The following is a 16,122-nucleotide window of genomic DNA, read 5'->3' on the forward strand; positions in this document are numbered from 1 at the left end:
TGCATATTAGCTGCTGAGGCACTCACTCAAGTGTCAAGACCTGCAGCTGTGCACTGCCAAATCACAGGAAAGGGAAGAGGAGACCTGTACACTCTCCTATCATCCAGTGTCAGTGATTAGAGCAGACAGTGATTCAGAATGAGATTATCTTAGTTTCTGAAGTATTATTCAGTATGGAGACCCTGCACCTAATGGCTACCAAAGCATGATACGTATCATAGGGCACAACTGGTATTCAATACGCCAAAAGCAGATTTCTGCTAACCTATCTGAGGTAAAGATAAAATACTGAAAAGTCCAGTGATTTTACCACAACAAACCAAAATGAGGAAGAAAATATCATATCATGACATTAACAGAAACACATCAGCAGAGATTTGTGTTTATCTTCACTGACATCTGCTCCCAAGCAGCACCCTTATTAGCTTATTTGTATTCAGTAATTATCTTACTGTTCTTTAGCTAGAATTTATGCAAATCAGGGTAGAGGGGATATAAAATTTCATTGGGTGCTAATTAAGTCACGTAGGGTTTATTTCATGGGAATTTTGCCATCAGTGCAGAAGGAACATAATCAGACTCACTGGTTTTGGTGCTGATCACCTGTGCTGAACTGCTTGAGCCAAAGACAGGCACTCAAGCGCAAAATACAGTATTTTACATGATCTTTTTGGATCAAGTATTCATCAGAATAAAATAATATATAGTGTTTCATTATTATACTTTTAATATAACCCAGTATATTATCCTACCTAACACATTTGATGAGACAACGTTCTAGTTATATCAACACTGGGAGAAGCTTAGCCTCAACTAGGGTTCCTGATCCCTGTTTTGCCCTGCCTGGCCCCCTATACAGGTCAGGAACTGGTGCTGGCTGACTGGGCTTGCACTCAGTTACCCACAAACATTTTCTCTTCATGTCTGAAGTAAAAGCATCCTCCTGCAACCTGATATAGTTGGGGATGTCCCTGCTCATTGCAGGCTGGTTGGACTAGATGACCTTTGACAGTCCCTTCCAACGCAAACTATTCTGTGATTCTGTGATTCTGGCTGGTGTTAAGAATAAGTGATGTCAGCTCATAATCACAGATGTGGTTACAGCATATGTTAAGCATTCATATTTCCAGTTCAGCACAAAGAACAATTACAGGACTTTATACAATGACAGGGACAGAGCTGAAACAATAGGACCACCATCTAGGGCAACAGGCAGAAGGATTTTCTCGTTGCAAACAGGCATTAGAGAAATACTTGGCAAGCTGTGGCAGCAAAAAATCAAGGGGAAGAAGCCAGCAGGCAGAAGGAAACAGTTTGGTCCAAGAAGAGGGAAAGAGTAAGTGTGCTTCCTAGGGAACAGAACCATGTGGGTGTAGTGAACCACCCACTAATGTTTGTTCCTTCTGTGTTGGAGGGAATTGGGACTTTTGTTTGATCTAGACACTGGGTTTATAGCTGTTCCCCTGTCTCCATCTACAACTGATCACACTTGTATAGATGTTGAACTCCAAAGTGTCTGTAGAAGAGGAAAAGAACTGAGTTTCAGCATTTCTGTGCTCTCCAGACTGAATGTGTTCACTTGTCTATACTTGCACAATGAATTTTTCTTTATAGTTCAGGTTATCGGCATCTTGGGAAAGGAGCTATCAGAGGTATTTCTTTAACAAGCACCACGCCTGCCCATATCACCATGTCAGTAATTATAGTTCTGGATTGCTTTCTGTGGATCGTGTGTCTCAGGAAAAAGTGAAAAGAAATAAATTAGAGGTATTATAGTAGCCGTGATCACAGATTTTGAATGAAGCTGTTGTGCGCAGTAATTTAGATTTACATTTGTTAAAAATAGCTGTCAAAGTTATATGTCAATCTGTTAGCACAATGTTTAATTTATCTTTTTCCTCAGCGAGGTTGCCTGGAAACAGCGAAATAGTCTGAGAAATCCCTTTGTGAAAGTGTGGTATCACTTGAGAAATTGATGTGACCACTTTACGACTGCTATTTTTATTCAAAGACTTAGAACTTATGAGATTAAAAAAAAAAAAGAAGACCAAAAAAAAAACCCCCCAAAACCCAAAAATCAACCAACCATAACACCCCCCTCCCCCGACCCCCCCAAACCCACAACAGACAACTTTTAGTAATTTAAATACACCTGGTACAATTAGCAACTTGGAAGTAGGACTTTGTTCAGCACACAGCAATCATTTTTAACCACAGGCCATGAAATTGCAGCACAAAGCGCAGTAAGAGCATGGGAGTATCTATACTTACAGTGTCTGTCACTGGCAGACGAACAGAAGTCTCATGGCCAGAGCCACTCATTCAAACGATGGTACTGAAGAGACATCCATCTACATCTGCTGTCAACTCATATATCGTTCCATGTTTGCATGGCTGAGAAGGGCAAGGAAGCAAGGACACACAGCAACAGAGAGATGACTGGCTTAGTTATATTAACTGTTCAAGGGGAGAAATGATCATGCAAAATTTTTCAGAAATACAGCTCCATGCTACAAGTCTCTCATCTGCCTGTGGTGACCTCTCTGTTGATGAATAATGGCCTTTAGGGAACACTTACAAAACATGACCATCAGCTACTGCTAAGAGCTTTTTGAGCCAGACAGCTAGGTTGCAGGATTTCTTCTAATGCAGGGGATTTATCAAAGCTTTTGATTTTTTTTTTCTTTATTGGCTTATATAGAGGTTTAAGAACCCAATACACCCTTAACTGTGTGAAAAAAACATCATCAGGTTACTCTCCTGAAGTTCTTAGAGTACACGTATGGGTTTAGATGGACTGCTTGATCAGGCTCCATGATTCTTTGCCTGCTGCATCTTGCTACAGGTTTTGCAGACCTAGAGGCGACCCTGACCCATGCACTACCCTCATCCTCCCCCCTGCAGTTGTGCTCTTCTATTTTCCACATTTCTCAGCATCTTGCCTTCGTAGACACCAGATAAGCATAAAAATTGATGAACTATGAGTATGCTGAATATTAAGCCATGACTGCAATAAGCAGAGGTGGCTGTAAAAGGTTTCAGTGGTGTCAGTTGCACCACTGTGCAGTCAGGACTTGAAGTAGCTGCAAGCAGAGCAAAAAAAGAGTAGAAGACAGTGTCTGCTGGAAGAGCAGGGCGAACAGTTTGTCCTGAATAATTAATATGATGCGCTTCACCATTCTCATTCTTCACAGACTGCCTGTCAGCAGGCTTATGATTTTCCCATTAATTTTTTGCAGGGTAAAAAATATCTAGGTTGATTTCTGCCAGTGATATTTGTTATCAGTAGGGGCAGAGTGAGCGTTCAGAATGCAGACTCATGAGTTGCACTGGTTGCTTTTGGCTATATAAACATGCCTTTCTTCTGTCACCTTACCTGGATAGTGGCATTCTTCAAAGCCTGTTCCTGTTGCAACTGAATTTACTCCAGGATCCCTGCTGCTTGCATGGTATGAAACAATACCCTGCAGCCATATGCTCAAATCAAATCAGTGCAGCATCGGTACTCACACTGAAAATAAACACAAATAAACAAATAAAAACTCCTCCCCAGAGGAGTTCATTCTCCACATGCATGAATTTTCCTGTTTGAAAGATTTCTTATACCTAGAGGACATGACAATAAAATGTATAGGTCAATTCCTGTTCTTTGTTAGATCTGAGTACAAGAAGTATAATTCACTTGTTGCCAAAAGTCATTTTACATTGATATATTTAACAGCAAAATTTGACACAAGGCAGGAAGGCCAAGAGCTCATATCAAGCAACCTTCTCAGTTTTGTGGCCTTCAGCTAGAGCTAAGATGACTCAAATAATGTAACATGCAGTTCCAATAACCCTACAGGGATGCTGTTCAAGAGCAAATGTAAATTATGGTGAACTTACACATCCCTGGAGATTTACTCAAAGAGAATACAGAGATGATTGCCTTTGGGATGAATGAAGGCTGCAGTACTTACTGTGCTATACCCACATTAGCTTCTGTGAGCAAGACATGAAGAATGATGGCAACAGAAAGCAGAGAATTGTTCTCAGGAGGGTTCCAAAAGAGCTGCTCCACGGGTGAATGCTCATCAGAGAAGCTGGGGTATCTCCAGGGCAACTTGTTTCTATGACGCTGCTGACACAAGCATAAAGTATTGATCCGTACAACCCTATAGATGCAGGCCTTGGATTTCAGTAGTCTTTCAGTATAGTCTCCCACTGTACACTGCTGTAGCACTGTTTTCAAGAGAAGCTAATTCAGGGAGAAAATACAGCAGCTCTCTGGTCACCAGTACATACACTCAGATGGGTGCGGCCTCTCTTCTACTGATGCATATGTTCACATGCTAGGTGCCTAGGCAGACAGGAAAGTTTTAAGCATAGGCAGGACAAGAAACAGTCATCAGGATATTGTTATAAAGTCACAAAACACATGGATTAGATTTTTTTCTTTTTTTTGCATGTTTTTGTTGTTGTTTCCCTCCTCCTCGCCCCCTGCAAAATAACCTTAACAGCAGTCGAGTTACAATTTACCAATGTGGGGATCACTCTGTTCCTGTTTCTAAAAAAGTGTAATAGAAATGCTAGTACTTTAGGAGGTTGTGGTCGGGGGGCATGGGAATTAATAGTCTCAGTCACCTGAGTTCTACCTCACCCCTAACCAGCTAGCACCTCCTGGGAACATTCTTTACAGTATGTTCATTACTAAAGGCTGTGGTGAGGGTGTGCTGTAGTTTTACACCCTGACAGCTCCATTTACCTCACCAGAGGGTTACACTTGGGAACTGAGGAGTGCTAATGTACTCTGTTCCCTTAATCTGAGACAGAGACAAGCAAAGTGGTCACAAAGCTGAGCATTTTTTTCTGCACTGCCTTGTCTTTGTTGTGGTCCTCAAGAACATTGTGGTCCACAAAAGGGGCATTTCAGAGGGGCACTCAAACTGTTGAAGCAGAAGTCTTTATTCAGGGGGATCTTTAATTAGCAGCTGTAAAGAAACGGTTGTGTGGGAACTTGCATAAGATACACTCAGGGTTATGATACTAAAAGCAAGTGTGGAACTTGAACAGTAGGGCAAGATAAAGGAAGAGGGATATGAATAGGAAATTACAGATGAGTTTTCAAGATGGCTTGGTTGTGTCATTCACTGAAACTGCTCTTTGTGCAGCCTGCATACGCTGTATAGCCCAGGCATTGTAAGGCATACACTAACAAGAAATTCTTTTCTGGTCTGCCTTGCATTTGCAGGTATTTGTTAAGTAGCACAACAGATGCTTCGCTAATGGCTAAGAATTGCCAAACTTTTAACAGCAATGCTAATTTCAGAACTCATAATTAGTTAAGTCTGTAGCTCAGATGATGTCTAAGACCTTACTGTGACTATTCACTGGGCTGATGTTTCCTTGGCCACATGGCTTCTGCATACATGTATGACATACAGAGTTTAAAGCACGCTGAATAAAAGTCTGACACAGAGAGAAGATGGGTTTCTCTGATATATTAGCTCTCCTTCCTTAGATACCTAAGAACAACTAGCCACTGCATTTAGAGTAATTACAGTTAGCCAGGTTAACAAACACTTGTCTATGTGAAGAAGCTCCATTAAAAATATACATTTATCTCAGGAGCGTGGGAGGGATCTTCTCCCTCATTGTGCTTTACAGATGTCCCCACAGCTAACAACACATTGCTGTAATACAACAAATCTGCAGAAATATAAACAGAGCTGTGTGTTTCATGGAAAAAGGAGGAAAACAGACCAACTTAATTTGTAGAGTTTTCTTCTTGATCCTTAGAACAGGTGTGAGTTCAAAAGGTACCTATAAAATAACCTGGAAGATGATTCACATGGAGAAGTTCAGAAGTCTGGTACCTCCCGGTGCTCACCCTCTTGCCGCCCCTTTTATTAAGGAACTGAGAAAAGTGGAGAGAACACCAAAGATGACAGCAGCAGCTGTGGTGGATGTGCTGCCCCCCTCAAGCCACCTGCCCTGAAAAGCTCCCTGCTGCCTTCAGACCAACCATTAGAGCAGGAGAGGCGCCACTCCAAGAAAGATCATTATTTTCTTTCATCTTAATTACCAAAATACAATTCAAGACACAAAAACCGGCCTCCGCAGCCACCAAGCCGTAACGCTCCCTCTCCCCCTCAGGCCGCTTCTGCCACAGGGCGGCGGTCTCCCCCTCACCTCGCGAGCGTTAAGATGGCGGCGGGCGAGCGGTGGAGAGGAAGGAGCGCTTGCATGGGCGCCCGCATCCCCTCCTGACAGGGGCGCAATCTGCCCTCAACAAGAAAGGGGAGATGAGAAGAGGTTGCCTGCCTGCCTGCACCTGCTCCGCATCTGAAGGCGCTCAGGGCGGCGGTTGTAGCCTCCCTATCCCCGCTCGGCTCCGTGAGCGCTGACTCCGTCTCTGTGGTGCTGCAAACAGAACCGCGGGATCTCTGTGTGCGGGGGAAGGGCCCACCTGAGGAATTAGTAATTTACAGTTAAACGAAGTACGGTGACAGATCTTGTCCCGGCCTCAAATTAATGTTTTCTCTCAAAGCGCTCCCTTGGCAGCACTGAGGGTTTACTGGGGTTTTGGGAACTCTGGTAAAGCAGCACAGGGATGTTGCTGGTAAAGGACATGGGAGGAATGAGATGGAAGTCATGTTAGGATGACTAAAGGGAGTGGGTAGCTCGTAATGGTCCTGATCCACTTCAGTTTTTTAACAGCTGATGGCATGACTGGCTTTGCTTTTGCTTGCTTAAATGAGAATTTTCTCACAAGGAGGTGGAGGCGCTGGTAACAAAGTGCATCACAGGCAAAGATATGCTCAGCCTTTGTGCAGTAGTGCATCTCAGAGCCAAGAGAAGTTCACTGTATTCCGATGTAAAAGGTGCTGCTTCCAAGTGTTCTAGAGAGATAAAAGTGAGCTTTCTATTTACACTTGGGAAAATAGTAAATAGGCCAGGGAGCAGAACAATCTGCTCGGCTGATAAAAATGGCAAAATATTCCTTTGTTTCATCCCCCCCTGCTAGATATTTATCCCCACAGCCCTTCATGACTCTTAATTGTTCTGAAATAGAAAAATTCTTAGCAACTCTTACCTCCAAGTGCAGAGTAAAGCAAATAGTCATAAACCCTTGGGCAAAAATTGGGTCAAACACTAACCTTGATGAGAGTTGTCCATGCTCTGCACATACCCTCTGTCAAAGAAAGGGATTTTGCCTCTTTGATACAGTGCCCAAACTTGTAGTTATATCACCTCAGGAAAGATGCTAATGGGGTGTGACAGCTAGTGTAATTTTATTTTTGTGTTAAAGGAGCAGAAACAAGCTGAAATAGAGGAGAGGGTCACTCCAGAATGAAACCAGAATCAAACATGGTTTGGGGATTTTTGTTTTTTGCCTATTTCCTTCTAATTTATGAGCAGAAATTAATATGCCATATATGACCTAGTGTTACAATGGCATTCTCTTGCTGTCATTTTTATCTGTGATTTTAGCACCTTGTCAGGTAACAATGCACCTCAAATGGCATACACCTGTACCCTGCATTTGATAGCCAGAATCTCAAGGCATAGAGAACCCTTATTTTGGAACTGGATTATCAAGGTAATTAAGCTTTATGAACTTGAGTTGTGCATGGCACAAGTGGTAAAATTTATCTACGAAAGGACAGCTTTATAATGCCTGCAGCAACCCCCTCTTTTTTGAACAAAGGGCCCCACGGGCTTCACTAAGGCTGCAGCATGCCAGCACATAGCCCTGCACTCATTTGCGATGGACTCACCACTTGAAGCTGCTGTAGCAAGAGATGGGGAAATAGGAAATACTTTGTATATCCCACTGAGCTCCATCGGGTGGGATTACTGGCTGATCTCTTGTCGTGGTTTATTTCTAGAAAGAAAATTATCTGAGCTGAAACCAGGACATATCTGCAGCCCAACTCAATATTGAGTCCAGCCAGCTGGCTGTCAGGCATAGGTGTCCAACGTGCGCAACAGCCTGCACAGGAGATTCTCTGGTTGCTCATGTTGTTGCATTTTCATCTCCAGGCTTCATCCTTGATTTCTTGCCAGAGCAGGAAGCAAAGCTCATTCTAGCCCAGTTTTGCAGGCCCATGGAGTTCAGGTAAAGATTGGCTCAGGTATTTAAATTTTCTCATTTCCTTCAGAACTTTGAACTGTTTCTCATGCATTCTGCTGCAGCTGCCACTAATGAAAACTACAGGTGTAAATGTAAGATGTGATTCAGAGAGTCAAGTTCCCATTTTGATGCAGTGTAAAGCATCTGTTTTGAATTCAGCACGTGTAACCTTGCCTGCTGATGCTAAAAGGAATTATGTATGTGAAATGTATAGAGGGCATGCCACATACATGAGCTGAGCAAGCCAATTTATAGTCTCAGTTACAGTGATGTAAAAGTAAGGTAGTTTATTAACTCCTAGTTTATACTGCTGATACTCATTTTGTCTAATTTAATAATATATATATATAAATGTATTTGCATTTCTTTTTAGCACGGTTGATCTGAGGCTCGAGAAGGCACCTTGTGACTTTACAGAGCAATGACTATTAATCCACTGAGTGGTGCTGTTGCCGTGTACTGGATGCACTGCAACAGAATACAGATGTTTCTTCAGTCTATTTAATTTAGCTAAACTTTTGTCCAGGTGGCATTGTAACCAAGGACAGAGTTTAAACAAAATACTTTACATTTCTTTTCCAGGCACTCAGTCTCTCTGAACAATAAGGATTCTGTTCTAATTGCCGTTTCACGTACCATGTTTTTCAACTGTGCTCATGTCATGTTATTGTTGTTGTTCTTAAGTGAATGTTGGTGGTGTTTGACCTGGTGCAGGACTGGAGAGGGCTCTGTCCTTCTCATATCTTTTGTCGCTCAGCATATGAGGTAGTGTGACCTCAGGGTTTTGGGTGACAGCTGTGAACTGTGCCATCTAGAAGGGCTTCTTTCAGTGTGAAGCTCTGTAGAGGGGCCTAGTGCAGGAGCCACGGTAACACCTCTTGCTCACCAAGTGGTGTGTGATAGTCACCTGTGTCTTCCTCTACTTTATGACTGAGCAGAAACAACACAGCTGATATGGGATCAAACTTCTGTACATAATGTTACCACATGCTCTTCTCTACATTATGCCCTGAGAGTTTAACTCTGAGAGGAAGAGAATATTTTGGTTCCCATGTCCATAAACTCCTGGCATTTCTCAGGTGATTGCCAGTGACAACTCCTGGCATTTCTGAGGTGATTGCCAGTGACTCCTCTCTAAACCATTCTGTACCACCTTAAGTAAGTTACTCATTCCTTTAGAATTTACTACTGTCTTGGTTATTATGAAGAATTAGGCTACTTTTATCTGGTTTGCCAGCTACAGGTCACAAAAGTCAAGCTCTTGTTAACTTCTCGGATAAATCAGGCCTTGCAGGCCTTTTTGCCCTTTCCTGAATTCTCTCTTCTGCCTACTTTTGACTCACTGACTGTCATCCCAAAAGGAGGGAGGTAACAGCTGCTTCACAAATTAATAATATCTCTGGATTTTTCTTGAGCCTCACTAGTGAATCTAGCTTGATTCCCCTCTAATAACAAAATAACAGAGGAAGACCAGACTTGGTCTTAGCCGTAAAGTAGGATTTCAGACAGTTTGGGTTCGAGAATGCAGTTGTTGTGGCCAGTCCCATGGGAGTTGCTCTGACCTGGTTTCTAACGAGTGCTCACCTAGTTAGTTTAAAATAATTATTAGATATTTGTGTATATGAAGTCTGAGAGGTGCATAATATATTTTATCAGGAAAATTAATTGCAATTCTGTAACGGATAAAAGATTTCTAATTGCTTTAGGATTTATACACGGTGAAACGAGAAGACTAAATCTGCTGAGAACACAGATAGGTAATCCTTGTTTGAGAAACCAAGATCAAAGTCTGCACAGAGAGTCTCTGTGGTTTTACAGGAGAAGTGTTTTGTATCTTTCTGAAAGACTATTACGTATTAAAGCTGCACAGAGTATTTTGCAAAACATTGGTGAAAATAGAACACATTGCTAGTGGAACACTTGGTTAATGTGCACATTGATCCTGGTGACCTCTTATCTCTGCATTCTGTGTATACAAAGTTCAGTTTTGTAAAGGATCTATGATTCTTTCTCTGCTTAAACTTATTTTAATACATACTCCAGTATGTAATTCTTGATGGTTTTACCTATGTATTTTGAAGTGTGTCACAAATTTAATTAAAATACACATTACACAAACTTTATGAGTGGCAAGTTATAACAAATCTTTATTTTGAACAGTAGTTTCTTCAGCTACATCATATTTCCAAGATGCCTGCCACTGTTCTGTTTTCAGTTGCCAAAAAGTTCACAGCTTTCAGAGCAGAAATTTTCCATGTTACGTATTTGCTTTGGTCTGATACATATCTAAAGTTTAAGCTCAAATAGTTCAGCCATTTCTGGGAATATGTACAGGAGGATAAACAAATCCTTTGTTGCTGTTGAGAAGACCTGCATGCTTTGTAGAAAAGTTTTTGATGTGGTCGGGAGGTTGCTCTTTTGCCAGCTGGTGCTTTCTCTAGCCTGCACAAACGAACCTTCGTCTGGCCAGGTTGCAGCTTTTGAAAAAGCTTGATTTGTATGTGGCTCAGTAAAAGGTTTTTCAGAGCACAGAGCTAAATTTAGCCTAGAGATCTCACTTGCAGTGAGGGTGCTGCATCCTCTCTCACTCCTTTCCAGCTGCCCTGTATACCCGTACCAGGCCCACAGAATGCAAAGCATACTTACTTCCAGGATGAGCCTTTCTCAGTACTTTTTCCCACTATGTGTGTGGAGGGCCTCTTCCAGATTAGATGCTATTAAGAAGTGGGAGACTAGGGCGGAGAAGTCATCACCACTGGTAGAGAAGTGGAGAGCATCAGGTCAAAGCAGGATAAAGAGCTTGTTAAAGGACCATTCCAGAGGTAGGAAATGCTTCCTGACAGCACTTGGAGTTGAATGTGAGATTTCCAATCAGTATCTTTCTCCAAGGCCAGAAAACATCTTCGAAATCTACTGCACAAAATATGTTTCTTATTTTCTTTCACTGGCTTATCCAGTTTAAGGTTAACAATTCACATGCATAAGCAAGAGCTCTTTTAGCCAAAACAGAGAATCCATATGGTCTGGAATTTCTATTTTTTGCAGAAAAAGAGCAAAGTTAATAACATTAAAAGAAATTTAACACTCTGAAGCTTACGCACTCCAGATTTGTGATGTGCAGTCATTCCTCCCTTTGTCTTATTTCCTACGAGTCCTCCAGATTTTACAACATATAATTCAGGGATTCTGGAGACAGCAGCCTTATTTACTGAATACCTTTCCTACACTCCCAGACTGTCTGCCCGCCATCCAGAATTTTGCAGAGGCTGTTTTCGAAAAAAAGGGTGCACTTATGTACTTAAAAACAGCAGGATAACATATGTACAAAGGGGCCAAGTTTCAACAACCTTAGTATTCTTAGCTCCTAGATGAAATTTTTATATTGCAGAGTGCTTGATTTTGGTTAGTTTAATAGAGCCTTGGAGGCTGAAAAATTAACTGAAGAAAACCAAAACACAGATACAGGATAAATTCTACCCTGTTTGAAGAGGAAGTAAACCAGGTATCAGAGCTTTTTGAGCTGGGGAAATGGTGAGATTTAAGTAGATTTCTGCCTTTAAATGTTTATTCAGTTTCCTGTAAGTTCTGCTTTGTTTCCTTTCCCCCCTGGTTATAATTAATGAAGAACTGAAAGGTGAGCTGCAATTTTACAGAAAGGTAGGGATCTAATTCTTTGTTAGTATTTCAGTTCAGAAAATGGCCAGTGCAAAAAAGTGTGCATCTGTTTTAATTCAAGTGACAACAAGGCATTTGGCACTGGCCAGTTCCTAGAGGTTTGGGACTACAGTCTTTGCAGACACAACTCCATTGACTCCCCTGAACAAGGCAAATACACTCCAACTGTTTTTACTTTCTTTGCTCTAAAAATGGAATTTGGCATGGCTACATCTCTGGTCCTGTGGAGCTCTGACAAATACTGGTGCAAAGCCTAAGGATTCCAGGTGTGGAGTGTTGTACATAACTGCACAGTTAAACACTGACAGCACTTCTCTGTAAGCAGTTGTTACGTTTCTTGATTTTATGCTCATTTATTGACTTGATTAAATGTGTCTGTTACTGTCTTCCATGCAGTCTTTTAACAAAGACGCAAAAAAAGGGAACTATGTTCTGGCCTGTAAAACATTCTCACTTTCCCATTCCTAAACACGAGCCAGAATCAATGAAAGTATCTTTGGAAACATTTAATCTATTCAGCAATTAGGCTTTGTTGCTAGTGAATGGCTAAATTTACATGCCCACCAGTATTCTTTTTAACATTAATAGCCTGAATTAGAGAGAGTCTGAAGTTCTGCAATGTGAAACTCATGCTTTACTGTCCCACTTCTAAAGAAAAGGGCCCCATGGCCTCTTTCTTATGTGTCTTTTCTGTCTCTTCTGGGTTCCTCTGAGGCAGTATTAACACTGCATGTTTGCCAGGTGACATTTGTTTGAAAACAGCCTCCTTTGGGGAAAATTCCCTTTTTGGCATAGGATGGGACAGAGAGTAGATAAGTGGCTGAAGATCAGTCTGGTTTGCTTCATTGTTATTACAAATTCTTAATTCTCTTTTGGATGACCTTGCATAAGTATTAACATTTGCTTTGGAAATTTAGTGAGCTTCTGTGAGGATAAAAGGCAGTAACTCTGTATGTTCTGCTTCGGTGTTTTCAGAAGAATGTGACTAGTTATACATCACGCTAGATTCACCTATGGGATGTCTTACAATATCTTTTGCATTTCCCTGTGGTACTCTGCAACTTCTCTACTGTGGATTTGTGTGATACTGTTGTAAAGGCAGGTTGTGTCACTGTCACACACCCTTTCTCAGGTCTCTTCTGGGACAGGGGAAGTAACCATGGAGGTGCACTGGGGAAGCATGTATATCGTGGGAGTTGGATCACACTTTCTTGAAGCCAGAGGCCTTTAATTTTAGTGAAGATAGAAATGGCTCTGATAATATCTAAAGGGGAATTGAGACAGAATTTCTTTTCTGAAAAATGCAAGAAGGCGTGCAGTTGTCTTCAGAGGGTGATAGGCTTTCTGAGAAAGAGCGATATTTCAGGGTTGTGTTTGTCTTGGCTTGCTGGGGTAGGTGAAGAGCTTGAAGCCTAAAAGGGGAAAAGGAAGGAGTATTCAGCAGGAGCTTAGCTGAATGATGTGGTATGGCAAAAGGATAAAGAAGGTCACGTAGAGGAGATGCACTCAAGAACAAATTTTTTTGCGTGTGTGACAAGTTAATACACTCTTACACTCACTGGGATCCCACCTTCTTCTTTCCAGTTTCCAGTGTGTGGGCTCTTTCCATGCTGTCAGTTGCTATACTTCATTAATGACCCTTAAGGGCCTAACATTAACACCTGTTTGTGGTTATTTCCTGTCACTGTTACTCTTCCAGATGGTACAAATACAATATGCCCAGTGTGTTAGGCATTTGTCAGTAATACACTCTTTGCCAGCTAAATGCCATTCGTGGTAAATTTGACAGCCTTTTCATAGCCTGAAGAATTTGTTCTCTAAGTCAAAAGCAGGAATTGCACGCAAATCATAGATTCTCAAAACAAATAGGAAAGAAAGAGACCAATTGTTTGTCTTCTGTCTTACAGTTTATTTTCCTGCACCAAAAGGGTAGAACTAAGGAGTAACTTAAAATCTAAATGAGTGCCTAAGACTGAGACGAGTGGCTGCAGGGCAGTTGGGTAGGTGTACGAATGTGATCCTGAACCTATTATTTCATGACCAGAAGAAGATGTGTGACCTCGTTGTGATGGCTGAAAGCCACAGATACTGGAAGACTTTGCTGCAGAGAAGAGTGTAGTCTCCAGGTCTTGAATTAAGTAGTACTGTTGCCTTAGGAAGATATTTAAAGAAGTAAAGAAGTAAAGAAGGGGGCTGATAAAACAGTGTTTCTGGAGTGCTCTGAGAAGTCATCCAGTACTGGCCAAAATGTTTCGTGTGTATGTCATGCATGACTTCAATTTCCAGCTCTCTCAGGGCAGAAAGCATGGAGTTTTTTTCTACGACTGTAATGTACCATGTCCATTTCCAGTTCTAGGGAAATGTTTTATATTGGTTATAGCAAAAACCCCACCATATTAATGCCAACTATCTTGCTTTGTCAGAGATAAAAAAGTTAATGACATACCCATTTAGGAATTTCTAGTCCAACAGGCAGAAGTCTAAAAGATGAGTAAGTGAAAATCACTACAACACCAGTTGTTCACTAAAATCACTAAAATCATTACTACATAAGTTGCTTCATATATAAACTCACTATATAAATTCACTGTATGAGTTACTATATAAATGCTTCACCAAGGGGGTGGTCACATATTGGAACAGGCTGCCCAGGGCAGTGGTGGAATCACCATTCCCGGCAGTGTTCAAAAACCGTGTAGATGAGGCTTTTGGTGGCATGGTTTAGTGGTGGCCTTGGCAGCACTGGGGTAACGGTTGGACTTGATGATCTCAAAGGTCTTTTCCAGCCTAGTTGATTCTATGATTCTACATTCTGCACAGGAGAGGTCAAACAGAGTGTTCATGCCAGCAGTGAGTGTATAGATGCATTCTTCCAGGTCAGATGATGTTATTTAGAAGCTGAATCACTAACAGCTGTGTCTTAATGACAGAGATGATAATAAAGCATTTATCTCTTGATTCCATAGGCTAATGTCCAAAGCTGATTATTATACTAGTCCAAGCAAAGCAAAGACCTCATGGAGTTGTGAATGCAGTCAGTTGTTGTTGAGGTCCTTAACAAGGCATGTCTGTCTGTTGACGTGTGTGTAAATGTTATGTCAATTAAGGATGCAGGCCAGTGTTTAGTTAAATAATCAGGACCATTTAAGATACAGATTTTGAGTATCTCTCACTTGTAAGATCTCATACATCTGAGTGAGTGTGATCTTACTCAGTCATCAGATAAATGCTCCATCCCTGGCAGTGTTCAAGGCCAGGTTGGATGGAGTCTTGGGTGACATGGCCTAGCGTGAGGCGTCCCTGCCCATGGCAGGGAGGTTGGAACTAGATGATCTTAAGGTCCTTTCCAACCCTAACTATTCTATGATTCTGTGATCAGCTCCTCCCAGGATGGTGGATAGTTTGTCAATAATCCCATCAAACCAGACACTGGGTTGCTGTAAGTAAAAAGGTTCTGAGAGAGGAGATGAAGAGCCAGACAAAAGCTGCAGCTGGAGAAAAGCCACTGAATAGCAGGCAACTGGAGGATCAGTGAGAGGTCATCTTGTCCTAGGCTGTAAGAGCAGAGAAGGTTGTTTAATACAAGGAATACATATCACAAACAGGTGATAGGTCCATTTTACATTCCAGTGCTGCACCAGTATCATTTGTAACATGCAGGGGAGGACAGATTATATGTAAGGAGGCCCAAATGAACAAACATTACCTTTGTTCTTGTCATTTTCGAGTGTCAGCTCTTTGAAGCAATCTTTAGGCTTTTGTGGATGTGAGATATGGCTGCAGTATACAATGGAACAAATGTACTTAGGATAAAGATTTCTCTGTAGGTCTTACCAGTCTTGATATCCAAATCTTTTATCAGTTTGTATGAAAAGCTATCGCTCTTTTTTTATTTTTTATTTTTTTTCCCCATTGTATGTGGTGCCAGACTCATGCATTGCAACACTCCAGTGGCCATGTGTAAACTGGCCTCATAGAAACCAGGCAATTAAAGGACTGTTTAAGAAGATGAAAAGAGTTAGACAGAGAGACGGAAAGACTCAGAGAGTCTGGCTTCAATGGTAATGATTATGATCTGGTGCTGCTTTTGTTCTGTAAAGTTTGATGCCCCTTCACTGAGGTGGTATTGTAAAAGAGATTATCTCTAAATGCAGATAATTTTTGCATTCTGTTTTACTGTGGGCTTCTGCAGTCACCACTGAATACCATTGCCCAACTGAATGGGCAGCAAAGAGCAGGAAGGAGATAGAAACATGCATAGGACATGCTTTAGATTTTGGAAATGCCAAGCAGCTGACTCAAGAGTTGACTTTTTGAATCCAGACAGCCAA

The sequence above is a fragment of the Strigops habroptila genome, chromosome Z (assembly GCF_004027225.2).
Source record: "Strigops habroptila isolate Jane chromosome Z, bStrHab1.2.pri, whole genome shotgun sequence".
NCBI classification, from domain to species: domain Eukaryota; kingdom Metazoa; phylum Chordata; class Aves; order Psittaciformes; family Psittacidae; genus Strigops; species Strigops habroptila.